At 41.7% G+C, this 15,137-nt stretch overlaps 1 protein-coding gene and 1 long non-coding RNA gene across 5 annotated transcripts in view; one reads left to right on the top strand and one right to left on the bottom strand.

The window, feature by feature from the left end:
* Positions 1-15,137, bottom strand: part of LDLRAD4 (low density lipoprotein receptor class A domain containing 4) — a 288,568-nt gene that overhangs the window by 109,586 nt on the left and 163,845 nt on the right. The window lies entirely within an intron of this gene.
* On the top strand, positions 13,257-14,815 carry LOC307219654. Its single transcript, XR_013840487.1, has 2 exons — positions 13,257-13,618; positions 14,473-14,815. It is a non-coding gene; the product is annotated as an uncharacterized lncRNA (long non-coding RNA).

The following is a 15,137-nucleotide window of genomic DNA, read 5'->3' on the forward strand; positions in this document are numbered from 1 at the left end:
ACTGAATACATAACACATGGGGTACAATGTTTTACCACTAGCAGTGTTATTATTAGCTTAACCTAATAACTGTCATTGTGAAAGACCTCTTTCATATGAATCCTTTAAATCAGGCATTTCCAAACTCAGCCCTCCAGATGTTTTGGGATTACAACTCCCATCATCCCTAGCTAGCAGGACCAGTGGTCAGGGATGATGGGAACTGTAGTCCCAACACAGCTGGAGGGCTGAGTTTGGGGGTGCCTGCTTTAAATACAATGCACAGAAAACAAATATCCCTAAATATTTTTTTCTTCATTAAACCGACTTGCATGGAATATTCTTTTTATGTAGCCTGTCTTTCTGAAACTGACCTTTAACTCTTGAATTTTTTAAAAATACTCCAAGTACACACAAAGATCCAAAACACATGAATATTTAGTAGTTTTAAAAATATATATAAATTTATTTATTTTTTAAAAAAGTGTTATTTTCAAATCTGTCAAACTGTACTATTTCCTAAAGAAACCCAGTACATCCGCAACAACTCAGTTTTCTGGTATTTTTCTTGCCTTATTCTTCAGTCTTAAGATCTTTACCCTTGGAACCAAATTTGGGGCAACTTCACACTTTACATAGCAAGTATGTTTTCAGCATGTCTACCGGATGTCATGGGGTGAACAGCTTGAGGGGGGAATAACACATTTCTGAAGGCACACAATGGACATATGCCAAGCAACCAAAATTAACTCTGTCCCAGATGCATCTTTGTGACATATTTACACCACACACACTTCCTGCCTTAAAATGTTATCATTCATCTATGGACAGAAATAACAAAAACACATAAAGTAGACCTCAGATTTGTTCAGTGGTAACTGATCCTTCATTTGACTAAAGAGAAAATATCTTAACAAAAATCCAAATTATCTTTGGCATTTGCTAGCTTGACAGACACAATGTATGCCTGGATTCTGTCCTAGGAGGTTCAGAAATTAAGAAGATGTGGATTGCTTGTACTGTGACCTCCTTAGTGTTAGCTTGGGGAAAAAACAAGGCGTCACACCTAAGAGAGATCCAGCTCTATGTCTCCATCAGCTGGAATCAGGAGAAACCGTGGAGGTGTTGGTCCAGTGTCTGGAAGCAATGATGGACTGGATGTGGGCCAATAATGTGAAGCTGAATTCTGATAAGACAGAAATGCTATAGGTGGGTGGCTTCTGTGTTGAGGAATTACGTGTACAACCTGTTCTGGCAAGGGTTGTACTCTACTTTAAAAAAACAGGTTGGGAGTAGTTCTTGATTCCAACCTGTCACTGGAGTCTCAAGTGGCTTCTGTGACAACAGTATTTATATTGTGTTTATGGATAAAGATACAGTTTATCCGTTTTTTTATGTAAAAGATGTTTTTATTGTGCTTATCTGTTGTAAACTACTTTGAGATCTCTAGACAGTAAGCAATGTTTACGTGGAAACAAAAAATAAAATTCTCAGAATTCCCATTTCCAGAGACCCTCATGGAAGGGAAATCTCAGCAGCCAGCAATGTCTGTACGGACTGAGGAGGCACCCTGCCTGCTTGATGTGGCTCCTCCTCAGAGCTCTGAGCACTACTGCACTATATCCTGGGGTAGCAGGTAGTCCCCCAATTCATCTGGAACCTTCACTTGAAGAACATGAACAGCCCAACTTCCGGGTTAGCGCGATCGGCTAATGGCGGATTCCCTCCGAGCTCCGGAGGGAATCGGCTCTGCTGAAGACGGGTCCTACCGCGCCGGCGACGCGGGGACCCTCAGAAACCGCAGGCGTGGAAGCCTGCGGACTTGGTGACTCGGGCACCTTTAAGCGCCCTCCCTGACCCACGAAGAGCCTTTTTAAAGGCTACGGAAAGGGTACGGGGAGCGGCATGGTGCTGAGAGTAGACCGCTACTTCAGTGGAGCGAAGCCGCGTGCCATGGCCGGACAGCGCTGACTTTTTTCCCAAAATTCGGACTGGAAACAAATAACCCGTGAGTAGAATGGAATTTGGACTTTAAAATCTATATCTTTGAATTCGGTACAACCGGGGGATGTGCTAAAGGGAAGTCCGCACCCCCCTATCTACAAACGATCTAAAGCAAGGATCGGTGGACTAAGGTGGAGAGTACTGTTTTTGGTGTTAGATAAAAAATATTTCCATGAGTTTGACAGAAGAAGTCTTTGTGCTGGAGAGAAAGTGAGGAGTTTTGGAAGCTTTTGTGTAACCCCCCCTCCCGAACCCGGGAGCGTCCTGTGTGTGAGCCGGAGGAAAAAGAACAAGGAGTTTGACAGCTGTCAAAGGAGCTGTCAAACGGGCGGCTAAAATTTAAGAACTTTGTTATTTAATAACTTTCTGAACTAAAAGTGTTGCTTTTGAACTGAAGTGGCTGGAAACAACGTAGTCATAAACAACAAAGTAACGGGCTGTTGGAAAAGGACTATCAAGCAACTGTAATCCCCCTAGGGGGAACTAGAGACATTACAATGGCTGCAGAGGGGAAATTACTGGTAGAGATAGAAAGAATGTTTTTTCTCGTGGGAATCCTGCAAGAGCAGAGTACGGCTATGAACAAAGAACTTATGACCTTGAATTCCAAAACAAACGACTCTGCTGAATGCATAAAGGATTTGCCTGATAAGGAATCTGCAGCTGAACCAGAAAAAACTTTTTTGGAACCGGTGGAGAGAAAAGAAGGAATGGAAAAAGTGCAGGAAAATATCAATCAGAAGCCCATATTGTCAGGAAATAAGAAGATCTTTGGATTACAAATCTGCGAAAGATGAGAAAGATGAAGGAGGAAGTCCTGGGAGCACTTGGAATATTGGAATTCAAAAGAGTAAAGAAATATGATTGGGACTTCCTCCTTGAGTATGGGAGATCAACTGACTTTTTGCAGCAACTGCTATTAAGTATCTTGGATGGAAGAAAATATGATGTGACTGAGATAGAATTCCTTCGAGACCTGAGGACCAACAAAAAGGGCTACCAACAAAATCGGCAGAGAGAGACTGACAGAGACTTGAAGGCCTCTGATGTGAGGAATCCGGGCTAGGATTATTGCTTGGGAAGGGATGGAAACTGGGGTAGGGAGGGAGGGGAGAACAGAATTTCAAAATTTTATGATTTTTGTATTTGGCCATTATGACATATAATTAACAAAAATACAAAGGGAGAAATTCGTGGAAGGGTAATTAGGTCGACCTTAGAAAAAAAAAGATTTAATGTTTAAAAGAGAATTGGATAAATTAAATTTGGATAAGTAAAAAGGATTAAGTTTAAAAATAACAATAATATGTTAAAGATGGGAGATAAGAACTTGCTGAACTAATTTTTGGAATTGGGATGTATGAAGAGGGGGTGGGGGGAAGTCAGGGAAAGGGGGTAATGAAAATAAGAGTTTAAACATATATATGTTTTGTTTTTGTTTTTGTTTTATAAAATGTGAAAACCTAATAAAAATTTTATAAAAAAAAAAGAATATGAACAGCCCAAACAGGTTCCTCATATGGGGAACAGCTTGAGACATCAACTTAACAGTGGGACTACTTAAACAGCATTCGCCAATCTAGTGCCTTCCAGATGTTTTGGACTATGACTTGAGAGCTGTAGCCAAAATATCTGAAGGGTACTAGGTTGGTGAAGGCTAGGATTAGCTCTCCATTGGCTCTAGACAGTTGCTGGAACAACATTGCAAGCTTGTTGCTCTTGGGTGTCTCCACAGTGAGCTGGCCATGGTCCTGCTCTCCTGTGAATTAGAACTTTGCCAAGATTCAACAGGATCCCCTGCAAATACATCAGGAATCAAGAAGGTCTTGCACTGTAGATCCACACAGGGACGGGTCATGCCATTTTTCTGCCCGAGACAAAGGAAAAATGATGCCTCTCTGCCATTCTATGTAAAAGGTGAGGGGAAGACCTTAATACTAGGTAATGGGACATCATACTCAATAGCAGTAAGCTAGCTTTCATAGTGTAGTGCAGGTCGCACAGAATACATAGTTCTCTCTTCCAACAACTCTCCACCACTTAGCATCTGCCACCTGAGACAGCTGCCTCATTCAACCAAATGGTAGGGCAAGCCCTGAATATATGGGTGGTTTCCAGGCTAGTGTAGGTGCCCTTTAAACATTCTTCCAGTTGAATAGAAGTTTCTTATTGGTGAGCAGGTCCCACCCAGGCCTGCAATTAAATAAGCTAGCCACAATGTCATGGGTCTTTCCTATGCAATCAAGGATGACAGTTTCATGGAAAAGACCCCATACAATCCTGCCCACAATGCAGCCTTGTAAACTAACCACCAGTAAGCAGTTTTTACACAGCTGGGAGACCTAAGTATAGAGAACAATCTTGATTAGCTTTTCTAGTGAATTTGTGATGAAGTATACAACTCTTTGTTGCAGGGTTATTTCCTTTTTCCTCCCCCCCCCCCAAAAAAAATAATATTTACACACTTGGTGCTTTTAGAAGTTTGGCCTTCGTATCGTAGATGTGCAAGCCTTGAAGGAAATACATCTGAAAAGCAACAAGGTCAGACACCATCCAATGCAATGTTTATTGCCAGGGTTTTTCTCAGTTGGAACTCACCGGAACTCAGTTCCGGCACCTCTTAGTCCTGGCACCTCTCAGGTGGGCGCCATTGTCATTCTAAGAATACGATGGAGGTGTTCGCTGTGAGTTCCGGCACCTCTTTTTCTAGAAAAATAGCACTGATTATTGCACTGAAATTACTAAACCTTAATAAGTGCACACATGCACACACCAGAGAAATGAAAGCGGCAGAATCCTGTCAGAATCTTGATCTGCCTTCTGTCGCAATACTAAGCTAAAGATGCTCATCCGACCCTAGCATACACACTCATACAGCAAAAGGGAGAGACAGAAAAAGCTTCACATTCTGTTAGAACATTAGAAGCTTCCAAACTCTGGTACATGTGAAACTCTTATCTTTCTTACCGTGAATGCTTCCCATGGAACTCACATGATTTACCACTTCCTCATTCTATCAAGTCAAATAAGGAAAACAGAAAATTAATACTATGATCTTTTTTCTTTCTTTTTTTAAAAGTTATTTAAGCATATTATTTATATGTGACTGGTTTTTTTCTACAAAACACAAATCTAGAGAGCTGCAGTGGTTTAGCGACAGGAGTCAGGACTCTAGTAATAATCATTGACATTTCCAAAAGTTGTTAACAGAGTGACCTTGGGGACAGTTTAGCTACCAGCCTTCTGAGTCACACTGAGGATGAAAGATCATTAGCAGAAGAGACTAACTCTAGGAAGGAGAGGAAGATTGCTGGCAGAACCAAATACCCAGCATCCCTTGCTGCTTTTTGTCTTATGTGAAGCACATGTGGAGGACTGGTCTAATCCTACAGAGTTTGTGAAGTGTTTTGAAATCCACAAAAATAGACAGCTACAGAAGTACCAGGTGGGAGAGATCTTATGGGATTTTATTTCCAATAAGAAAAGATTTGCATCCTAAGAACAAAGCTTTATCGCTGTCAGCCAATTAATTCCTAACTTCCCTGAGACTGGAACTGTCTCCTGTGCTAAAAACAAAATCTCCTTTTCATAGCAGAATCCTTCTGGTCTTTATCTTGCATTTCCTCATTAATCTAGTTTCACCTGCCTGACACAGATATATACAGAGGGTGAGAAGGGGGACACTCATTCCACACACACACACACACACACACACATTTACTTTTCTTCCTTCTGTTCATCGTGACCTTTCCGATTTGGATCAGCATTTATACTTGCCCACCTGTCTGGCAAATCTTACCCGCAACGTGCCCTTCAAGATGAAAAACATGGTTTGATAATGCATAGTGACAAAGCTTGCAGAGATGGAGAGCAAGCAAAAGAGGGAAAGCACTAAGGGAAATCACTTCCAACCAAGATCTGCCACTGCAGAGCTAATCAGGCAGGTATTCAGTTGTTCACTCCTGCAGACTTGCTTAGCATAGAAATAGGCTGTCTGCCCAGGAAGATGAGGTAATGTCTAGCTTTAATGCCAATCTCTCTAACTGGCAGGACACATCGGGTAAATATTTCTGCTGCGGGAGACCACATTAATTTGATTCTGCTACCAATCTGATTATTGTTATTACTGTCATCAATATTAATACTTAAGTATGCATACCTCTTGAGCATTACCATGTCTAATAGGCATACCTGCTAAGGACAAAGTCACTGGAGATAAGAAGATAACTGTGCTATATTATGGAGCCAGGTAGGCCACACAGAGCAGCACCCTGTTGGATGAAAATCATAGCATTGGCTTTCATCATTCCATTCCTTGTCCTGAACACAGCTGAAGTCCACTCCCTCCCCCCCACCTTACTTCAAGCCTTATATAAAGGCTAAGCTTATGGAGAATCCAGCTGGGTGTTAATAACTAGAAAAGGGAGTCATGGGGGCTGCTTAAAAACAAGGCAAAGTTACAACCATGCACACAACTACCTTAAGTAACTTAATTGATAAAATCTGATTGATGAGGGATGATTATACGAGTGGCTCGACTTAAAATGAATATCAAATTATCTCAAAAGCATGTCCTGAGTACTGAGTAAATTGCATTCAGCTGCCTAAGTTTTCTTCCCTGAAAAGCTGTCCTATAGAGATAAGACAAGACTGAATATTTTCACATTTAATGCAATAGAAAGATATAAACCAAATGGTGGGGGCACATTTTGCTCATGACAGAAGGAAGCTGGAAAGTCTTCCAAAAGTGACATTGCTGTTGAGCCATTATTGCATAAAAATATGCAAGCTTCTAGTGACAACCAGCCTCTCTCTCCTCCAAATAAAACCTAGCTACAGCCAACTTTGTTCCAGGGTCTGTTTTTTGTTCATCTGTTGTATGGTTATGCAAACTGTTTGCCATTAGCAATCTGAAATGCAAAGCTTCTTCTGACAACTGGCAATTTCCTGTACTTTTCTTTTTTAAAAAAAAAGAAGTAGTAAATATGGTTTCAAGGAAGATATACTGTTGGATAAAAATGATAGCCCAGATACTGTAGTTACATACATTCCAACATTTCATAGATGAAAAAAGGGATATTCATCCATATGAGTGTGTACAGCTAGGAGCAAAGGCCAGCAATGCAGCCTGGGGCAAGTTGGTGGTTCTAACATAAAGCAGACTCAGAAATTGGAAACTAAAATTGCATACAAGCAAATGACAAAAGCAATACCGCAAGCCACAAACTACATAGAAAGTCAAATACATATACACATATATGCCCTATATAGATTCATAATGTTTAGAGCAGGAGTAGGCAGATTCAAGTGAAGCTCAAGATCCATCAACCAGAGCAAGGTGCAAAATATTAGTTCAGGGGAGCAAACACTAAGAATTAGGGGGCTAAATTCCTCTGAGGCAGGGTGGGGAACCTGTGGTCTCCTAGTGTTGTTGGACTCCTGTTTCCATCAGCCCCAGTCAGCATGGCTAATGGCCATGGATGATGGGAGCTGCAGGTCAGCAACAAGTGGAAGACCACAGGTCCCCTACCCTTGCTATAAGGCAGGCCTATGAGGTTTTTTTCAGTACCAGAACTGTGTTCATAGTTGTACAAGGATTGTATAGCTCTGTGGCAGAGCTTTGCATGCAAAAGGTCCCAGGTTCAATCCCTGGCATCTCCAGGAAAGCCATTTGAAGTCCTGGAGAACTGTTCCCAGTCACTGAGCAAGGATGGGCTAACGGTAAAGGTAAAGGGACCCCTGACCATTAGGTCCAGTCATGGCCAACTCTGGGGTTGCGGCGCTCATCTCGCTTTATTGGCCGAGGGAGCCGGCGTACAGCTTCCGGGTCATGTGGCCAGCATGACTAAGCCGCTTCTGGCAAAACAGAGCAGCACACGGAAACACCGTTTACCTTCCCGCCAGAGCGGTACCTATTTATCTACTTGCACTTTGACGTGCTTTCGAACTGCTAGTTTTGGCAGGAGCAGGGACTGAGCAATGGGAGCTCGCCCCATCACGGGGATTCGAACCACCGACCTTCTGATCGGCCACCAGTGTCCCTTTAAGGATGGGCTAGTGGTCTGATTAAGGATGAAACATATTCCAATGCCCCTATGTTTTACAGTCCTTCTACAGACACAGCAAAAAAAATCTAGCTTTTTCCCAAGCTCTCTTTACCTCAGTCAACTAATTTAGAGCAGAAATTATCTTTCTTTTTCTTGTTAATTTTTTGTGTGGAAATATAGTAAAAATTAATTGGTAAAAAACTTATTTTCACAGTTGATACTGTTCAGCAATTGGAAGGTAGAATCCCTTGCCAATCTGCTACAAATTGTCCAGAGATCTAGCAGTAATAGATCTGGATCCACTTGCTGACTGTCCCTGATTCAGTGGGATACTAATACAGCTCAAAAACTGTGATAGACCACTAAATAAGAAGCCCAAGATCAGATGGTGAATTCATAATACAACAGTATGAATAAATGAAGTGAGCATATGCAGAATCCTTTCCCCCTTCCTATTAAGCAACTACAGTTTCCTCTTTCCCCATGTACTTGGAAGAAGCAGTGCTAACAGAGTGATGGTATATCACTCATACAATTCAATGTCCCTGCACCTCTCTGCAGTAATTTATCCCTGGCTGTAATTTACTGGCAATGGGATTAGAGTTTAATTTCAAAAGAAAGCACCGACCCCATTGCCAGTAAATAAATCACAGCCAGAGAACATACCCATTTTCTCTCTTCTTACACACAATGCACTTCCTGTTTTCCTTCCCCTGTCCAGCAAATCTTCATAAAAACAGGTCAGTTTTCCACAACTCTCTCCCCACTCCTCTTTTGTTATTAGCATGACCTGCTTACCTATTCTTTCCCCTCTGCCTGTGCACGCGCACACACGCACACACAGGCCCATATCAAACAAAAATCTAAACCATAGTTCAGTGTTGCACCAACAAATAGTAGATGGTTGCTTGCAATGTATGTGCTCAATGAGGCTTTTTAGGCTGGCCTCCTCTGCTCTTACTAGCTGCATGGCAGACAAAGGTTCAGCAAGAGAAGGCTTTCATTGCCACATAAGAGACTCTACCAGTCGGACATCTTCCTGGCCCACAGCTGCTAGAGGTACAAGAAGTCTAACTGAGGGCTAGACATCCCTAGCCCACAAATATGCAACAACACAACCCTATGTATTTTTACTAGGAAGTAAGTACCTCTACTCACAAATAATTATGCATACTGCTATAGGTTTTGGGGTGCCACACCCTTCTAATTAATCCCTGGATCCAGCAAGTGTTGGAATTTAATCAAGGCTTGGGGTGTTACAAGGCTTGGGGTGTTTGGTGCGAGATGGCTAATGGGTGGAAGACCCCTCCCTCAAAAGATAAAGCCAGAGTTTAGAGAGTTAGGAATGATGTGACCTTGAAAAGAAATCGGGGGGGGGGGGGATCTTTTCAAGGTGTGCTTACTTTCCAAAAGGAAACACTAACTCTTGGTAAACGCCTGGAACCTCTGGAATCTTATACCACTTGGAAGTTGAGGTATCTTTATAATATATGGTTTATTTACACATATACACAACCTGAGCCTAGGTCACAGCACTCCTAACTCCCTACTCTAAACTCTGGTTTTATATGTTGAGGGAGGGGAAGACAGCCTGGCTTGATTAGCTTGTGGCACTTGCCAGATCCAGGTTAACACTACAAGCTTTGACTAAATTCTAACCCTTGTTGGATCCAGGAATTAATTAGAGGGGTCTGCCACCAACAAACTCATAGCACTAACCCTCCCAAAATCAGGCATCTGCCCCCAGATGTGCAAACAAACATCAAAGTACAGATTCCCTGTAGAAAAATAACAGGCAAGTTAGCAAACACATTAGAACACACATAATCATAAATAGATAATAAAACACAATTACACTTTTAACTCAACACCAGACTGCTCAGAGATTGGGGTGGTGTGAAAGAATACAGTTGCAGCCTCAGAGAGCAATAAACTCAATGAGAGCATTTTCTCATAGTTTTCAAGCAATCTCCTTTACTTCATTTGTATCCACCATTAAAAAAACAACAGAGATTAGCGCATGCATATAATGTGTTATCCAGATTTTCATTTTACCTTTTTAAAAAATACTGTGACAATAGCATGCTAATTAAAAACAAAGTACTGGTTACACTGTGTTCAGCCAAGAACTGTGTGGTGCAGACATTATAAAATTCTTTCCACCTGGCAATGTTTACTCACGACTTGTAAATACCTCTGTTAATCCTCTTCTTTGTGGTCTCTCTCGCACAAGAGCTCAATAAGAAACTACACTGCACTTTTGTTCTGTGCAACAAGAGATAACAAAGAGGAAAAGGAATTAAGGCAACATATCCACTGGGCAAATAATGACTCATACAGCTTTTTCCTGATGAAATGGCTACCAAAGGAGAGGTAATACGAGTGGAACCATATGACTGCATTTTACCGACATAAACCTAAGAAAGGTGGCAGGTAAGAGCTCTGGTTTCAAGGCAATGTCCTCTATAAAAATCACAACAAGGTGGGCCAATTTAATGTGGTTTAAATATTTTTTATAAATATTTAAGTCACCAAACAATAACATGCTTTCTACATGAAAAGTCGCTCCGGCACTGAAAAGAGGTATTTTTAAATGAGGCATTATGGGTATTCCTAAAATCATAAGCTGATTACAGAACAATGAACAGCTATTTACCTTTTCATGCAATGCACATAACTGAAGGAAACAAGTGCAATTAATACATAATGGTTAAGATGAACAAACACAAGATCTACTTGGAATAAAATGGGTATCAGGCTAACATGCCAAGAGGTTGAACAAATGATATGAATGGAAAATAAGCCCATTTCAGAGTTTCCTATATATGGTGCATGGATTAATTTAACTGCTAATGACTGGGTATAGACATCAGGGAATAAGCTGGCTGTTTTTAAAACAACTGAATTCTGATGTAGCCACTGTTGAGAGGGAGTTTGATGGGTCCCTGATTTGACCTAATGTAGCCATTTCAAATTCCACCTTCTCCCTATATAATCAGTGTATAGAGCTGTCCCCACAACTTGCCCACAAAGCGCCAGAGCAGCTCACAATGATGCACCAAACAAAATGGAAACAATTCTAATTGCGTCACCAATTCTGCAATTCTATGGTCCCTGGGAGAGCATCCCAAGGGCCTCATGAAGTGTTGTATCTCCCTCTCCAAGGACAGTGAGAGAACTCCAACCTTGGAGAAGAGGACCCAACTTTAGATGCCTCCTCCGTACCTACACAGAAACATCACTGGTCCTTGTCCTAACGTCGCCAGAGCTCTGACATCACTAGAAGCAAAAAGAGAGCATGCCAGGGCCAAATTGAAGGTATGCTGGGGTGCAACAGGGGAATATGTTGATTCAAAGGGTTAGGGTTAGCCTTCCCAGTCCTCCAAAATGCTCCTAATCCAAGGATGAAATGGTGACAACTCTAGAGCTGCTTTAGTGGCTTAATGAACTTTCCTCCCATTGTTCCCCAACAGTAGGGAAATTGTTAAAGAAAAGTTAAAGTAGAAGAGTGACAGGATGCTGCTCTTTCCTTACTTCCACCCTGTCCAGGGCAATGGACATTACAGTTCAACCACTTTAGGTTGTTTCTCTCTCCTGTCAATAGAATTGCAGCATAAAGAGAGCACCTTACCAATGGTTAGGGAGCTTTACTATCATACTCCATATGAATGGGGTTTATTTGAGCAAAGCCGTGGCAAAATCATAGAATTGTAGAGTTGGAGAGTCATCTAGTCCAACCCCCTGCAATGCGGGAATCTGCATGATGCATTCTGACCTTCTTTCAAACCAGTAGGTACACAAATTTCCACTGCGTAAAAGTGCTAGCAGGAAGAAGCTGTGATCAGACCATTGGCTCAGAGTGTTCAGCAGACCCCAAAGCAAATGCTTATTTCCTATGGGCCCTTTGACAGAAGCAAGTGATCCTGAAAGAGCAAACAGCACTTGCAGAAATATAAGTCACGTCTCTATAAGTAGATTCTTCTAAGCAACAGAACATCTGCTTTTGAAGCAGACTATTAATTATTTCCTTCCTTGAACTTCTGTCCTTCCTTATTTGCCTTCCTGCAAAACTGTGCCTTCCTTAAAGGTTTTCTACATCTTGTGCTGTTCCACATTCATTCATCAAGAGTAAGTTCTCTAAAATAAAACATTTGCAAATAAAAGTACTTACTCCCAATGACGAGAACCCGCTCGCCATCCGTAAATAATCAGTCTCACACCAAAATGGGTTGCAGAAATCTGGCCGCAGCTCCCCTCTAGAAGCTGCTGGAGCACAGCCTTTATTGTGTGTCCATGAAAAGATACAAATTCAAGGAGAGAGCTTTGCCTCAGTCAGCAGATAAAAGACAATACAATACATTAGTCTCATGTTCTCACACCAGACCACGTATTTGATCATGCTATGCTACGTGGACCAATCATTGGATGGCATGAGCTCTCCACACGTTGATCATGCTTCCAAGCAATGCTTTCTGCTATGAAATCATCTTGCAATAATGAACTTTTGCCCATGCTCTTATGGACAAATGACCATATTCCCACATCCCAACTTTCTGGTAGAATTGCTTCCAGCCATTACCACTTTGAAACTGTATAAGGCTACTGTGTGCTACCCAGGAACATCTGCTTCCTTGTGACATGTCTGTGACATGTTAGGATATTTTCGTTCCACCTTAAAAGGGAGCAGGCTTTGTGAGTCACAGAGTCTGCGTATTTCCTGTTCACAGGATGTTTCTGTTGTGTCTATGCTTTCGTTTTCTCTCTGTGCCTGAGACATTGAAGCAGGCAGTCATGTTTTCTCTTTGTTCTGACCAATGCTGAATAAAGTTGTAAATAATGCTCTCCTGCGTGCATCTTTCACTGTGCAAATTCTGCTGATAGAGCGTGCATCAGCTCTGGAATGTGGTAAGCTATTTCTGGAGCTCGTGTCGCTATTTGAATGATACTGCGTGTCTACAGGAGATCGATGGATCATCCGGAATCAACGTGGGGTTATGATGGCCTTTGTCTCCCTGGCAGTATCCCAACAGATGACACTAATTCAGCCACATGAATTTAATTTAATCTGTGTCCAAATGGCTATTATTATTATTATTATTATTATTATTTTGGTAAGTTTATAAAGCATCAACTCTACAACACTAATACATTAAAGTGCAATATAGCCCTAACATAATGCAATAGCGTGTTGATATCATGCTTTGGAAAGGGGCCAGCAACTCAGTCCTGAGGCTAAATGCTGCCTTTAAAGTGTCCAGCTGCAGCAGTGAAGAGGAATAAAGAAAAGGGCAAATAATAGTTATGCAAGGCCCTTATACCCTAAAAAGACTTTACAGCCCTTCCAGTGTAGACAACGAAAGTACCAAGCCTTTGGGGCTACTGAGCTAGTTCTGCCATCACCTACCATTAGGACAAGAGACTGAAGTCAGATCGCTAGAGGTTCTGCAGCAGCTGCTCCGTAACAAAAGAATATTTTAGAATTTGGAACACCAAAGAAACAAGCAAGATCTTGACAACTGGGAAGCAGATTTCAGCAACTGACTATACAGAGCACAATGGTCACAGAGGCTACGCAACAAGCCCTAAAGGTGATTTCCTTTCGCTTCTTATTGATGTGACCTTCTCTCTTTCATGCTTCCCAGATGCTGGAACTCTTCAAGACTGAATTCTTAAGATCATACTATTTGGTATAACTCATCCAGACAAACTAACATTCCTTCACAGCTACTAATACCATTTAGATTCACACTCACTCTTCATTTATTCTTAACAGTACTGGCAGCAGAAGAAAAAGAACAGTCAAGCTGTGTTAAAATATATTAATCCTTGTTAGCTGCTCATATGTATCTGCATTGATAAAAGATCAGTTTGAGAAATTTTACATGCAAGGAGATAACAAGGAAACAAATTCCCTCAAAATCAAATACAGTGGTACCTCTGGTTGCGGACGGGATCCATTCCGGAGATCCGGTCAGATCCCGAGGTTTCCACAACCTGAGGAGCACTTCTGCGCATGCGGCAAAACCTGGTAAAATACTTCTGGGTTTGCCGCGCGCACATCCCAAAGTTTATGTAAACAGAGGGTTACGTAAATGGAGGTATGACTGTGAGCTTAACATCCAAGTAAATGTGTTTAGGGCCTCTTTGGCTGGATTTGAACTGTGAAGTTAGAATCTTAGTCAAAGTTAGGATTCAGAAGCAGGAAGCAGGTGCTTAAACAAGACACAATACAAGCTGCAAGGTGCAAAATCAGATAAAATACAAAATATTGGCCATGTGTATAATAAATAGATATATAAAGTACAAAACACTATTTCCTTCCAAGATCTTTTGCAGCAAACGGTGGCAGCAGGGGCAAATTTAAGAGCAGACAAAAAGCAAACAAGCTGTTGGCACGATTCTCACAAGGAATCATGTTTCCTTTCCCCCCTTTCTTGTTAAGATTCTTCCACCTAATGAAATAGAAGATTATCAATGATCCATAAGAAGAAAAGCCGTGTGACTGCATTCTTCTAAAGATGCAATTCTGAAACCACCAAAAGGCTCCCAATGGCTCCAAAGCAATTTCCTCCTTCACCAACTGCTTCCTCTTCATACAACTGGACCCAGTAGAATCACAAAGCAGCAGCCACCAAACCTGAAAACAGCACCAACAAGTCCTGCCTCACCTGCAGCAAGCAGGCTACCTGCAGCAGAAGAGGAGATGGACATGCGTTGGGAGAGCTGAGAAACAAGCAGCAACAGGATACTGCGTAATTGAATAAACGCTAGGCATGTGATTGGAGGATAGGACAATGTAAGCTTCTCTTGTGGGAGAAACTATTCATGTGTGAGAGATGGGGGGGGGGCAATCTGTTTCTCAAATACATGATATATTCTATACTAGCTAGAAAAATAAACCTTGACATACTCATAATTAGTTCACACCCCGAAGCCATTTCAATGGATCCTTCTTGCCCATGCCCTCTACATCTCCACACCACTAGTGTGTGCCTAATTTATAAGACGGGGCTCTTGGGAAGAGAATGATGGTTGTATGGATATATGGGAAGTGTCTACAAGTCTCCTGTAGTAATAGTTGGTGCACTATGGTAGTATTCACAAAGG

The sequence above is a fragment of the Podarcis cretensis genome (genome assembly GCF_951804945.1).
Source record: "Podarcis cretensis genome assembly, chromosome: 7".
In the NCBI taxonomy this organism is placed as follows: Eukaryota; Metazoa; Chordata; class Lepidosauria; order Squamata; family Lacertidae; genus Podarcis; species Podarcis cretensis.